General features: G+C 47.2%; 1 protein-coding gene across 2 annotated transcripts in view; it reads left to right on the forward strand.

Moving 5' to 3' along the window:
- Positions 1 to 13,599, forward strand: part of LOC138581901 (uncharacterized) — a 178,609-nt gene that overhangs the window by 50,350 nt on the left and 114,660 nt on the right. Inside the window, exon 2 of one of the 2 annotated variants that reach the window (XR_011304856.1) lies at positions 6,232 to 6,347. The exons of the other annotated variant lie outside the window; for it this stretch is intronic. The gene's annotated coding sequence lies outside the window, so the exon portion shown is untranslated. Of the gene's footprint in view, positions 1 to 6,231; positions 6,348 to 13,599 lie in introns of those variants that run through there. 2 annotated transcript variants of the gene reach the window in all.

The raw sequence follows: 13,599 nt of genomic DNA on the forward strand, positions 1-13,599 counted from the left end.
GCTTCTTTAGACTAAGATTATAGAGGAAGGAGTTGGGAGTTGATTTCTTTTCAGATTTGGATTTCTCTCTGAAAGAGTTCATGAGGACCTGTGAAACATTTTAGTTGAACTGGGAAGTGACTTAACATCTCACCCCTCATTAATGAGGAAGAAGCTAACAGCGTGGGATTATATAGAAAACAGAGAAAGTCTAACTAATGTAAAGCTCTATGAAGAGAATGAAAAAACCTCTCTAGGTTCCAAGTCCCTGATGGCTTATGTTTCCAAATCTCCTACCTGGAACCATAGAATGTGGAGCCTAAGGTTTAGATGTAATTGTCTTCATAGGCTAGATGTCTCCTCATCTAGCACTACCTAGAGATAGGCCTACATGTTGACTTTGTAAATAAACAAGTTGGAAATACTCTGCCATCTAATCCTGGATTGTCCCTACTTATTACAGAGACAATTGTTTTATTTTGAAAGATTCATTCATTCTACTTCAGATGTAATTTCACATAACCTTTGTGGGAGATTGATGAATGGAAAACAAACATCTCTGACAATTGCACAAATTGCCTTTTTAGAGGAGATATTCCCCAAATTAGGTGACATTCCTCATTTTGCCAATTCTTGTTCAGCCTACAGCATTGATTCCACTCAGCCAGTGAATTGAGCTTACTACTTAGGAAGTCTGCACGCCAATTGAGACCTGCTCTTTTAGCATTGCATATTAGATTGATTACTCGTTTTGGTCCCTTCATTGTACACGGAGGATGAATTTGCAAAGACAAGATTCCATGATCTGTCGTCCGCACGTTTGTACTTTAACCATATAATTGGCTCTTTTGCAATCTTTTACGTATAGATTATGCAATTTGGTATTTGTCCCATTGTAGTGTTTGGTGGAACGTAATTTTAAGTTTTAGTGAGGTATATTAAGGTTTAGTTTTTTTATTTTTATCTTTGAGAAGTGTGTGCACCTCTTCCCCTACAATAGTAGTAGTTAAGATTTACTTTAAAAGTATTTATGAATCCTCAACCTGTTTTAAGACTATCAATTGAACCATCTAAATGTGTGTTATTGAAATGCTATTTATCTGCTAGCATTAGTGTGGAATATTTTAGATGGAATGAATTCTGCGTGTTTTAAAAATTCTCTGAATTGCGAAATTTTTTAATTATAAACATTTATTTCATTCAAGGGTTGCCCCACACTAAGGTGATAATCCCTCCTACCAAGTGAGGATACAATATATGTAATCAACCAAAGGAAGGGAAAAACAAACTATAAAAGACACAACTAGTGTACCCTAAAATAACAGTATCCTTACGCAACCACTTAACAAATGTGGGCTGCGTACCGTGTATTCAATAGCAAACAATTTGTTTCCTAAAATTTCATTTTTTAATTCATTTTCTTATTCAAGCTCAAGTAACAAAAAAATTTAAAAAACACATATACACTAAATAGCAATATACAATAATAAAATTATTCCACCTCACAACATCAAGTCCAAAACACTTGATGAAAAACACAGTGGCAACTCAATTTATCTTATTCCCCACTGTGTTAACAAAGCCCAATTTATAAAAGTTTCTGTCCTGAATGTTGCAAGTAACTGGACATTCTTCAGGGGCAGACATGTTTCTTGTGCTTCAGGTAGATCTTTCTCATTCCTCTAAACACCAGATTCCTATTTCTAAGTGTACACAAAGGACATACACATTACTATATGGGCATCTTAGGTCTGATTATTCAACCTAGCCAAACCCTAATCACCAATAGGGTGGAACGGTATACAGTTAATAAATAATATACTTGAACCAATTGTCTGTTGAGATAAATATCTTCAAACTTTCTAGCAATTTCAATTCTTGCTCTTCACTTTTTTAGCAGATTGAAGGTTTCACTCAAATAGACAGGTACCTAAAACCAATTACAAAAATGCTAACCTTAGTAAAGAAAATGGTATAGCATTCCCCATTCCCTCAACAGGGTAGACCATAACAAAGGGGACAAAAAGACTCTGTGCTCACCCGTAGCAGTAAATGTGTATCTTCTCGTAGAGAAAATAGGCGGGGAGTCTCCAAGTATAAGCAGCTATTCCTCAGTGATGGACATTTTATTTCTAAAAAGGGGGGTGACACAGAGGCACTTGATGAGTTGTAAGTCTCTGTGAGGTAATATACCTACACACACTGAAACCCAAAAACCCTTACCTTGCTCGAGCTGGCTGATTTCTTACAGTCAGAAAAAACAGCGCCACTTAGGGACATTCAGTCTCTAGTGCCTTCCACTCCATGTAGTCCAGGGCAAGAATTTCATATCCCCAGCCTAAATGAGTAATCAAAAAGACCCAGGAGGCAGTGTTAGCCTTTACACGGCATCAATAGTGACAATGGGGGTCATTCCGAGGTTGGAGGTAAGGAATTACCAGCACCGGTAAGGGTGCCGATGCCGGTAATCCCTTACCTCCGTATTCTGAGGTCCCTTTGTGGGTCCTTCCTTAACTCCTGCTTTTAGCAGGAGTAAAGTACAGGACCCGCAAAGGTACTTCGAAGGTAGTTACTTTACCGTAATTTACAGTGCCGTAATTACCTCCTTCCCCATTCCCATTGAGCCCTATGGGGCAGAAATGGGAATGGGGAAGGGCAAAAGATGAATAGGGGATTACCGGTCCCTCCAACCCTGGAATGGACCGGTAATTACTCCATTCACCATGCCGGATTTGGGACGGTTTCGGAGGCGACCATGGAGCTAATTGCTCCATGGTTAGCTCCAAACCCGGAATGAGGCCCAATATCTCTGATGCAAAAAACAGCCATGCTAATTTCCAAATAGATCTAACCCTCTCTCTTACCTTCAAAAAGTAGACACCGCAGTATAGAAATGTGTCTACAGTAGCCCCACGGGTGTAGATATAATAGACCAGCAACTGCAGTCTGACAAACAAACGCATTGCTTCACATCATTGCGTAACGTGATGACTTCGTTATGCTGTATGTTGCTTGATGATGTCACGCGTCATCCCACACAATGTCACCCGGACCACCTAGTTAGGTTATGGCAACGGGGAGTTACAAAAACAGAGCCTGCATAAAGGCACTGTGGAGGCTGGTTAAAATCTCCCTAAATCTGGATAAGGAATCGCCTTGTCATCTACACTAGAGGGGTTATCCCCAGCTGACGTGCTACGTGCCCAAAACACACCATCTGAGTGTTTCTACAAATAGAGAATGCTCAACAGAAACCTCTAATATGCCTAGATGATTACAAACAGTTAGCCTAGATGACACCTGGCTCCTCTTTTTTCAAGTATAAATGTCAACACACATTGCAACAACAAACCACAGGTTGATACATGCAACAACATAATACTTTAGTACAGGATGTAATTATGTACTATGCAGTTCCAATTTAATGCCCATTAGCTACCTTCAATGGCACCATAATGCTGACTACTGAATTTGATTATCATGACAGTAAGTGCAAAACTCCATAACCAAAGAGCACAGGGCCATAAAATTACAGGAATTATTGGCTGTTTGTTAAGGAGATAGGTTTCTGCTCCAAATTAATCAATTTTCTATTGATTTCTTCCTGTGATCTCGCTTTAACCACTTTAGGATACACCATTCAAATTCCATGAAAGAATGACCCATCTCATCAAAATGTTTAAGTAAGGGTGCTTTGTCAATATGGTTCTTTAAACAGCTCTTATGCTCAATCATGCGAGTCGTGCACTTCCTGTTAGTCTTTCCTATGTACAACAAGGCACACAGACATCTAATCATGTAAATTACATTTTCTCTTTTGCAATTAGTGTGTTCTTTCAATGTTCATTCAGAATTCAGACCGAGATTTACAGAAGTCATTTAACGTGTTAAAGGGCACATTACACATTCACCACAAGGATGGTGTCCCACTACTTAATGCAAACCCCACAGTGGGCCTCATTACAACTCAGGCGTTAAGGGTTAATGCCACCGTTAAACCTTAACGCCTGATTCTGATTTTAACGCCTGCTTTTAGCAGGCGTTAAAATCCATGGCGCTAACCTGCCATGGTGCTAATTACGCCGCCGTAATTTACGGCGGCGTAATTAGCGCCTTCCCCACTCCCATTATGCCCTATGGGGCAAAAATGGGAATGGGGAAGGGAAAATGGGAAATGGGGATTTACCGCCCCACTCACCTTGGAATGGGGCGGTAAATCCGCCATCCACCATGGTGTAAACGGAGTTTACACCATGGTGGTAAAGTTGGTGCACTTAGCACCAAGGTTGTAATGAGGCCAAGTGTACTTTGTGTGGCATTAGAATTGACAATCTGTGTATATAATTTTTCATTACAAGATTGCGGATGTTAGTGCTTTTTTTAAAGCCACCAATGGTGGCGGAATAGTCATGATCTATTTCCAGTTCCTGCAAATAATATTCTTCACTTTGTAGGACACATTACTAAAAGTGTTGAAAAATACCAACGGGGTCTCATGTTTGTCTTTACTTTTCTTTTCAAAGAGAGCTTCACAGTTATCATTAAATTCTCGCTTAGCCGATTGTTTAACAATTTTCACAAGGTAACTTCTATGAATCAATGTGTCCATTAACATGTTTGCTCCTTCTTCATAATCATGTCTCGTACTACTATTACGTTTAAGACATAAAAATTGCCCAAAATGCAGATTGTCGCATTAATGCTTGGCATGATGGCTCTTATAATGAAGAAGTGCATGCCTGTCAGTGTTTTTCACAAAAGGTTTGACCCATAGCTGGTTGTCTTTGTGACAGATAGTCAAGTCCAAATAGTTGACCTCAATGGAGCTCATGGAAGCCGCAAATTTAAGGTATCTATTCTGAGGATTCAACCACACCAAAAAGTTGTTTGCCTCATCAATAGACCCATGCCACACCATAAATACATCGATATATCTCAACCATTGTACTATTTGATGCTTGAATGGATTGACCCCAGAATAAATCACAGTTTGCTCCACCATATGAACGTACAAATTAGCCAAATTTGGGGCCATGGCTGCACCCATGGCAGTGCCTTCCACCTGTATGCAGAATTGCCCCAAGAATTAGAAAAAAATATTACCAAAGCTGCTTCAGCACACTATAAAATAAAGACATTGCTCACAGGGTGATTGTCTTCACGTTGTAATAAGGTTTCCTCCACAACTTCTAGAGTGGCTCATTGTGGGATATGTGTGTACAGAGATTTTATGTCTATGCAAATTAGTACGTCTCTGGTAGGACCAAAAGTCAGTCCTTCAATTTTTACAATAGCATCTCCAGTGTCCTGTACATAGCTTTGCATCTCATTGCAAATTGACATAGATAGAAATCCACGTATTTAGACAAAGGTTCCAAAATGGAATTGACACCCAACACTGTGGGTCTACCCGGAGGTTTCTCCTTGTTTTCATGCATCTTAGGTAAGATGTAATCGATAGGACTTCTCGCTGTTTCCCTAGTCAGGTAATCTCCTTCCTGTTTGCTAATCAACTGCAGATCTACTGCTTTGTCAACTTTCTCCCTTATGATTCTAATAAGTCCAGGACTTGGATCTTGATCGATTTTCCGATAGCTGGTGTTATCTGCTAATAATCTGTGACATTCCTCAATGTAATCATTTTTATTCAAATTCACAATCGCCCCTCCTTTATCTGCCTGACGAATAACAATTTTGTCATTTTTCTCAAGACCTCGCAACATAGCGATTTCTTGCTGACTCAAATTAGAATTCTTAGGAATACCTTTGGTTTCGAGTTTTTCCAAATCTTGTAAGACCTTCTTTTCAAAAACCAACAATTCGGGAGAATGCGTGTGATAGGGAGGGCAAAAGGTGAAAGGATTTCTTAGACCTCTTAAATTAGTGTGTATACTGGTGGGTTGATCTTCAAAAAATTCTTTCAGATGCACCTTGCACACAAAAGCGTTAAATTGCAATCTAAATTCAAATGGGCTGTGATATTTAGACACCACAAAATTCAGACCTTTATTCAGGCACCATTCATCCTTAGATAGAATCTCACTAGATAAATTGACTACCAACCCCGGTAGCTGCACGTCTGCATCCGGTCTGTTATCCATTCCTGCCGACTGTTCCCTCTGCCTAAAAAAGCTGGGCGTCTCGACCCATTCCTTGCACCTTGATTCCCTCTTGAATTTCGACCCGTTTGCATTGCAGTGTTCATATTTCTTCCTCTTTGACCACCAACATTGGTTTCCTCATTTTCACTAGGTATCACTCCTTCTTCACTGGACTATCTACATGGAGTAGAAGGCACTAGAGACTGAATGTCCCTAAGTGGCGCTGTTTTTTCTGACTGTAAGAAATCAGCCAGCTCGAGCAAGGTAAGGGGATTTTGGGTTTCAGAGTGTGTAGGTATATTACCTCGCAGATAATTTAAACTCATCAAGTGCCTCTGTGTCACCCCCCTTTTTAGAAATAAAATGTCCATCACTGAGGGATAGCTCCTGATACTTGGAGACTCCCCACCTATTTCCTCTACGAGAAGATACACATTTACTTCTACGGGTGGGCACAGAGTATTTCTGTCCCCTTTGTTATGGTCTACCCTGTTGAGGGAGTGGTGAATGCTATACCATTTTCTTTACTAAGGTTAGCATTTTTGTAACTGCTTTTAGGTACCTGCCTATTTGAGTGAACCCTTCAAACTGCTAGAAAAGTGAAGAGCAAGAATTGAAATTGCTACAAAGTTTGAAGATATTTATCTCAACAGACTATCGGTTCAGGTATATTATTAACTGCATACCATTCCACCCTATTGGTGATTAGGGTTTGGCTAGGTTGAATAATCAGACCTAAGATGGCCATATAGTAATGTGTATGTCCTTTTGTGTACCCTTAGATATAGGAATCTGTTGTATAGAGGAATGAAAAAGATCTACCTGAAGCACAAGACACATTTCTGCCCCTGAAGAATGTCCAGTTACTTGCAACATTCAGGACAGAAACTTATATAAGTTGAGCTTCGTTGACATAGTGCGGAATAAGAGAAATTGAGTTGTCACTCTGCTTTTCATCAAGTATTATGGATTTGATTTTGTGAGGTGGACTAATTTTATTATTGTATATTGCTATGTTGTGTATGTGTGTTTTTAAATGTTTTTGTTACTTGTGCTTGAATAAGAAAATGATTAAAAAAATGAAATTTTAGGAAACAACTCGTTTGCTATTGAATACACGGTACGCAGCCCACATTTGTTAAGTGGTTGCGTAAAGATACTGTTATCTTAGGGTACACTAGTTGTGCCATTTATAGTTTGTTTTTCCCTTCATTTGATTGATTATATATTAATTATAAACATAACACAATAAATATAAAATAATCCTCCCATGCTTAGTTTATAATACATTTCCAGATGGTAGTCTAGCCATGTAATAGCACTCTTCGTGCTTACTTTATCATTGATATCCAGTAAAAATGCCACACTGCAGTAGGAAATGATAGCTAGACTAGCTGCACCAAAATATTTCAGTCTAGCAATGTAATAACACATATCATGGTTGCTTTATGTATAGATGCCGGTTAAGAAATGCCATGCCACAGTGTGATAGAATGGCTGCACCAAAATGACAGTCTAGATATTCAATAACACATATCATGCCTACTTTATCAATCCTGCCCAGTAAAAAAGGCCATGCCACAGTAAGATAGACTGACTGCACTAAAAATAGTCTATCTACTTAATAACACATATCATACCTACTTTTTCATAAATGCCAGTAAAATATGCCATAACAGTTCATCTCAGAAAGAAAATCCAGAGGATACAATTTGAAAATGCTGTATTAAGGGTTTTATAATACATAATACATTTACAGGCCGATTCATGGAATAATTAGCGCGGCGCAAGTGGCCAGAAACGTGCGAATCGCAGTGGAATAGCGAAAATCGCAGTGCAAGTGCGAAAATCGCACGAAAAGCAGCGCACATCGATTCATGGAAGGCCGTGCGTGAGAAAACCATCGGATGTGCGATAAAAAAGTGCGCGGTGCACGTTGGCGCACAGGCCATCTAACTGCGTGCGCCAGGTCACAGCGAAAATCGCACAGGCCACAGCGAAAATCGCACATAGCGCGGAACGCCCACACGCTCGCCTACAACACGTATTCATGGAATAGAATAGGGCAAAAAAGCGCACGCTCAAACCAGCGCACAGGCACAAACACGACCGCCACAAGAAAGCAGGTGGTAGCGTCTCTGCGCCTGTAAGAAATGTGCGCCAAAAGGTGCGCCAACAAATAGCACCTATATACTGCCATGATGAATGTCCCATACTGTGGCCCTCCAGGACAAATGACGTGCAAAGGGGTACCCACAAACACGGACACCCGCTGACAAAAAATACATGTGCGTGTATACCGGGGTGCGCGGGAAGTCTCACATGCGATTTGGCCGTGTACGTGGATTTCAGGGGTGCGCAGGAATTTCCACACACGATTTGGCCGGGTACGTGGATTTCAGGGGTGCGTGGGAAGTTCCACATGCGATTTGGCCGGGTACGTGGATTTCAGGGGTGCGCGGGAAGTTCCACACGCGATTTGGCCGGGTACGTGGATTTCAGGGGTGCGCGGGAAGTTCCACACGCGATTTGGCTGGGCACGTGTATGACAGGGGTACGCGGGAAAATCTACATGCGATTTGGCTGTGTGCTCCCAGGTATTCCCTGTACACCCTCCACGGCCCCTGCAGGCAGCACACACCACAGGGGACTACCCTGCACACCTGCTCATGTCACCCAGCACCCCCACCCCCCAGCCACCAGGGGCAGCCTCCACCAGGCCCCCACTCATGTCTCCCACCACCCCCACCCCCAGCCACCAGGGGCAGCCTCCACCAGGCCCCCACTCATGTCTCCCACCACCCTCACCCCCCAGCCACCAGGGGCACCCACCACCAGGCCCCCACCCATGTCTCCCACCACCCCCACCCCCCAGCAGTGCAGGGGCACCCTCCACCAGGCCCCCACTCATGTCTCCCACCACCCCCATCCCCCAGCAGTGCAGGGGCACCCTCCACCAGGCCCCCACTCATGTCTCCCACCACCCCCACCCCCCAGCCACCAGGGGCAGCCTCCACCAGGCCCCCACTCATGTCCCCTATCACCACCACCCCCCAGCAGTGCAGGGGCACCCTCCACCAGGCCCCCACTCATGTCTTCCACCCCCCCCACCCCCCAGCAGTGCAGGGGCAGCACCACCAGACCCCCACTCATGTCCCCCTGCACCCCCACCCCCCAGCATCCAGGGGCAGCCTCCACCAGGCCCCCACTCATGTCCCCTATCACCACCACCCCCCAGCAGTGCAGGGGCACCCTCCACCAGGCCCCCACTCATGTCTCCCACCCCCCCACCGCCAAGCAGTGCAGGGGCAGCACCACCAGGCCCCCACTCATGTCCCCCTGCACCCCCACCCCCCAGCAGTGCAGGGGCAGCCTCCACCAGGCCCCCACCCATGTCTCCCACCACCCCCACCCCCCAGCAACCATGGGCAGCCCCCACCAGGCTCCCACCCATGTCTCCCACCCCCCCACCCCCCAGCCACCATGGGCAGCCTCCACCAGGTCCTCACAATCCCCAATCATGTGCGTCATGGTCAGCCTCCACAGCCAAAAAGCCCAACCAAGTAACCCATTCACCCACATGGAAAAGGAAATTACATGTTACACCCCCAATGTTCATAAAGCTAATGAACCCATGTCCGTCACACACAATGGTTGCAATTGAATGGGAAAACACCCAACATGACATGCATGAAAGCAATGAGATGATACCACACAGTGAAGTATGAAAACAAAATTGTATTAAAAAAATAAGAATGCAAATTAAATGAAACAAACTACAATGGGAATGAAAAAAAGATAAGCTGCATGTCTGTTTAAAAAATAAAAACACCAAATCCTAATCCAAAAAAATGTAGTCCAAAGTCAAATGAAAAATAAAATCAATCCAATGAAGAACTATGTACAAAACATCAAAGGGTCCATGAGCCCAACTGAACAAAGGAAACCTACAAAAAAACCCTAACTAAAATGCAACTATATACAAAAAGTGAAGCAGTGTCCGTCGACTCCAAATCATAAGAACAAACAAAGGAAACCTAAAACTAAAGAACTATATACAAAGGCGGCGGGCAAGTCCAGCGGCTCACTCCGTGGTGTTCCGGGCCAGGGCATCATCGAACTCCTGTTCGATGTCCCGGAGGCGGTCCTGTTCCATGGCCCCGAGGGTACGCAGGGACGACGCCGTGTCCTCCTCCAACCCCCTGCGGATTGCCTCGAGGCACTCGGCCCACCTCAGGGCCCTCCGCATGGAGTTCTCCGCCCTGACCATTGTGAGCCGCGCCTCTTCCGCCCGCCGCCGCTCCGCACCTATGGCGTGGCACAACCGCTGCCACACAGAAGACACTCTCTGTCCTGGGTCCTCCTGCCCTCCGGCCGATGCCTGCCCCTCCGATGTCGAAGGCCCCGAGCCTTCATGGCTCCCACCATGTTGCTGCTGCTGCTCTGCCTCTGCCCGTGCACTGCCTCCTGCTGCCTGCACATCCTCCGCCGGCTGGGGTGCAGTTGTTGATGTGGCCACCCCTGCTGGACGTCCGACTCCCGACTGTGGCAGGGATGCCTCCTCCACCAGCCTGGCCGCACCGTCAGAGGCAGCTCCACAGGGCACCCAGGTGACTGATGGGTGGGAAGATGGCACAGAGGACGACTGGCGCGTATGGGTCCAGTTGAGGAGGGGGTCGGAGCAAGCCCCATCAGACGGAGGAATCCGGCCTGGGTGACCTGTCCCAGCAGGCTGACGTGGTCAACGAGCCATTCGAGATGATGTGCAGTCTCTCCATGAAAAGACTGCAGGTCACCTCGCATGGCCCGTTGACGCAACGCCACACCAGCCAGGACAGGCTCAACCCGGACCTGGATGGCCACGTCCGCAGGCAAAGGAAGGCCAGTTGACGTCAGCTCATCCCCTGCCTGAAAACGGGTCTGGACGTAGGCATCCCTGCTGGTGCAAGATGATGCAGGGACAGGATCGGGGACAGGATTGCACACAGGCACCTCCGTGGCGGCCTGTGCTGCATCCTGTCCCTGGTCCTGCACTGCACCACTAGCACCAGTGGGATCCCCACCTCCAGACCCCGTCTCTGGTGCTTGCACGGCCTCCTCCTCCACCAAACCCCCCACCCACCTGGATGACTCCGTGCCATCTTCCCCTGTTGGGCCCTGTGGGGTCCCAGCTGCCCCTTCTGCTGCCGAGGAGTCCAACTCCAACCTCCACCTCTTGGACCTCCCCCCGGCAGCTGCGGCCTGGGACGCGGCACCGGACTCCTCACTCCCCGACGAGATGACAACACGGGAGGGGAGCCGGGCCTTGCGTCTCCGGCTGGCGGTGGGATCCCCGCCGCTGTGCTCCACAGCACCTTCCCCGCCCTCTTCATCAGTTGACGCTGCAGACAGGGAGAAACAAAACACAGGCATCAGGGCACTGTACAATGGACACATACACACATGACAGTTGCAATGGCCATATCGCAACTGCCACCACCATCCCTACACATACAACTGCATGAGCAGCCAAAGGGGAGCCAGACATCACATGCAACACAGGAAGTGCACCACACATGTACACACACCACCACACTTGCATGCATGTGTACACCTCTGCCAAGTGTCGCAGTGTTCAGACGGGCATCCATGTCACATCTGCCAATCAGGCTTCCACATACCGCTGTCACATGCATCCATGTTGCATCACTGTTGCACCCTTGTCAAATACACACACATGCACATGTACACAGTGCTCATACATGCAGCCGAAAACAACATACATGCGTGACATCACGGACATGTCTACTTACATACACATTCATCCAAACATGTGTGCACACACAACTGCATTTGGCATGCAAGCCTACACACACAAGCACCATCCATGTCTCACACATTACAGCCCTCGCATGTGTCAGCCCCACGGCCCTGTACACCCCCACCCATACTCGACCCCATACATACAGATGTGCAACCTGCACACTACCGAATAATCACCACACGCACTGCTCACAATCAGGATGCATGTACACTCACCGCTCGACTCCAGACGGGTCTGCTTCTCTAGGACCTGGACGTGGAGCGCTGGGGATATGCGTTCCAGGACCCTCATCTGTTCTTCCGACAAGTGGCCCCGGCGCCCCTTGGCATCCGCTGCCTTCAAGAGGCGCCGGGCCTTGTTCAGGGTCCTGGACCTGAAGTCCTCCCAGCGCTTCCTGACATGTTGTAAGTCCCGGACTGCCACCCCCTCCGCGTTGATGGCAGTCATGATGTCAGTCCAGATCCGAGTTCGTCCTTCCTTGTCGGTGCGGGAACTTCCAAAGAGGGCATCATACTGCCCCAGGACTTGCTCCACCAGGACACCAACTTCGGTGGCACTGAAGCTGGTGCCCCTCTGCCTCTCTGGCCGGGGGTTGTCATTGGTCACAGATGGTGTTTGCCCCGACATGACAACCCCAGAGGCAGGAGTGGGTGGGCAACTGGGTCCTGGGGCTGGGCTGTGGAGCGATGGAATCCCAGTCGGAAGTCTTCAGTTCCAGCAGGGGTGGTCACAGCAACAGCATCCCTAGCTGATGTGCAGGCAGCAAATGGCAGTGCACGTGGGCAGCAGGCAGTCAGGCAGCAGCAGATGGCAGGTGGGAGCGTGCTCGGGGCTCTGGGGGGCAGTAGTTCGGCCTTCTGGGCAGGAGCGTGGTCTTCCGTGTGCTTACGCGTGGCCAGCTTGATACGGAGTGATTTGGCACGTGAAAATCCTGCACGTCAGCGTGAAAATCGAGGAAAGGCCCTTAGCGCGTAAGCGCGTCAGCACGCATACGCGATTCTATTGGACCAAAGGCCCTCAGCGCGTAAGTGCGTCAGCACGCATACGCGATTCTATTGGACCAAAGGCCCTCAGCGCGTAAGCGCGTCAGCACGCATACGCGATTCTATTGGACCAAAGGCCCTCAGCGCGTAAGCGCGTCTGTGACGTGACCCGCATGGGTGTTTCCCACACAGCACGTGATGACAGAGCACACGTGGAAAGACTGCACGTCAGAGTGTCATCGCGTGTAATTGGACAGCACGTCAGAGTGTCATCGCGTGTAATTGGACAAAAGTGCGCGTACACGCGATTGGCCTATGTACGAGTATATCAGGGGTGCGCGGGCACTTACACACGCAAGTACATCAGCGCACCTGTATCCCGGGGTGCGCGGGAATTTCCACACGCTATTGGACTGGGTACTGGATTTCAGGGGTGCGCGGGTCACACGCTCGCCTACAACACGCGCAACGCATAAATTTGCGCGCTAACAAAATAACAAGCTCAGACCCAGGATGAACATACCGTTCCTAGCAGCAGTGGGCGTGGGCTACCAAAGGAGGAGGAGGAGGATAGTCAGGGCCAGAATATTCACACCCAGAACCAGCCTTTTCGGGATGCCTGATGACCAGGTGTATGGGAGGTACAGGTTTCCACCACACATAATACTGGACCTGGTGAGTGAGTGGGAGGATGAACTCACATCACCCACCCTGTGCTCCCAAGCACTCAGCC

The sequence above is a fragment of the Ambystoma mexicanum genome, chromosome 3q, assembly GCF_040938575.1.
Source record: "Ambystoma mexicanum isolate Mex_15411 chromosome 3q, UKY_AmexF1_1, whole genome shotgun sequence".
NCBI classification, from domain to species: Eukaryota; Metazoa; Chordata; class Amphibia; order Caudata; family Ambystomatidae; genus Ambystoma; species Ambystoma mexicanum.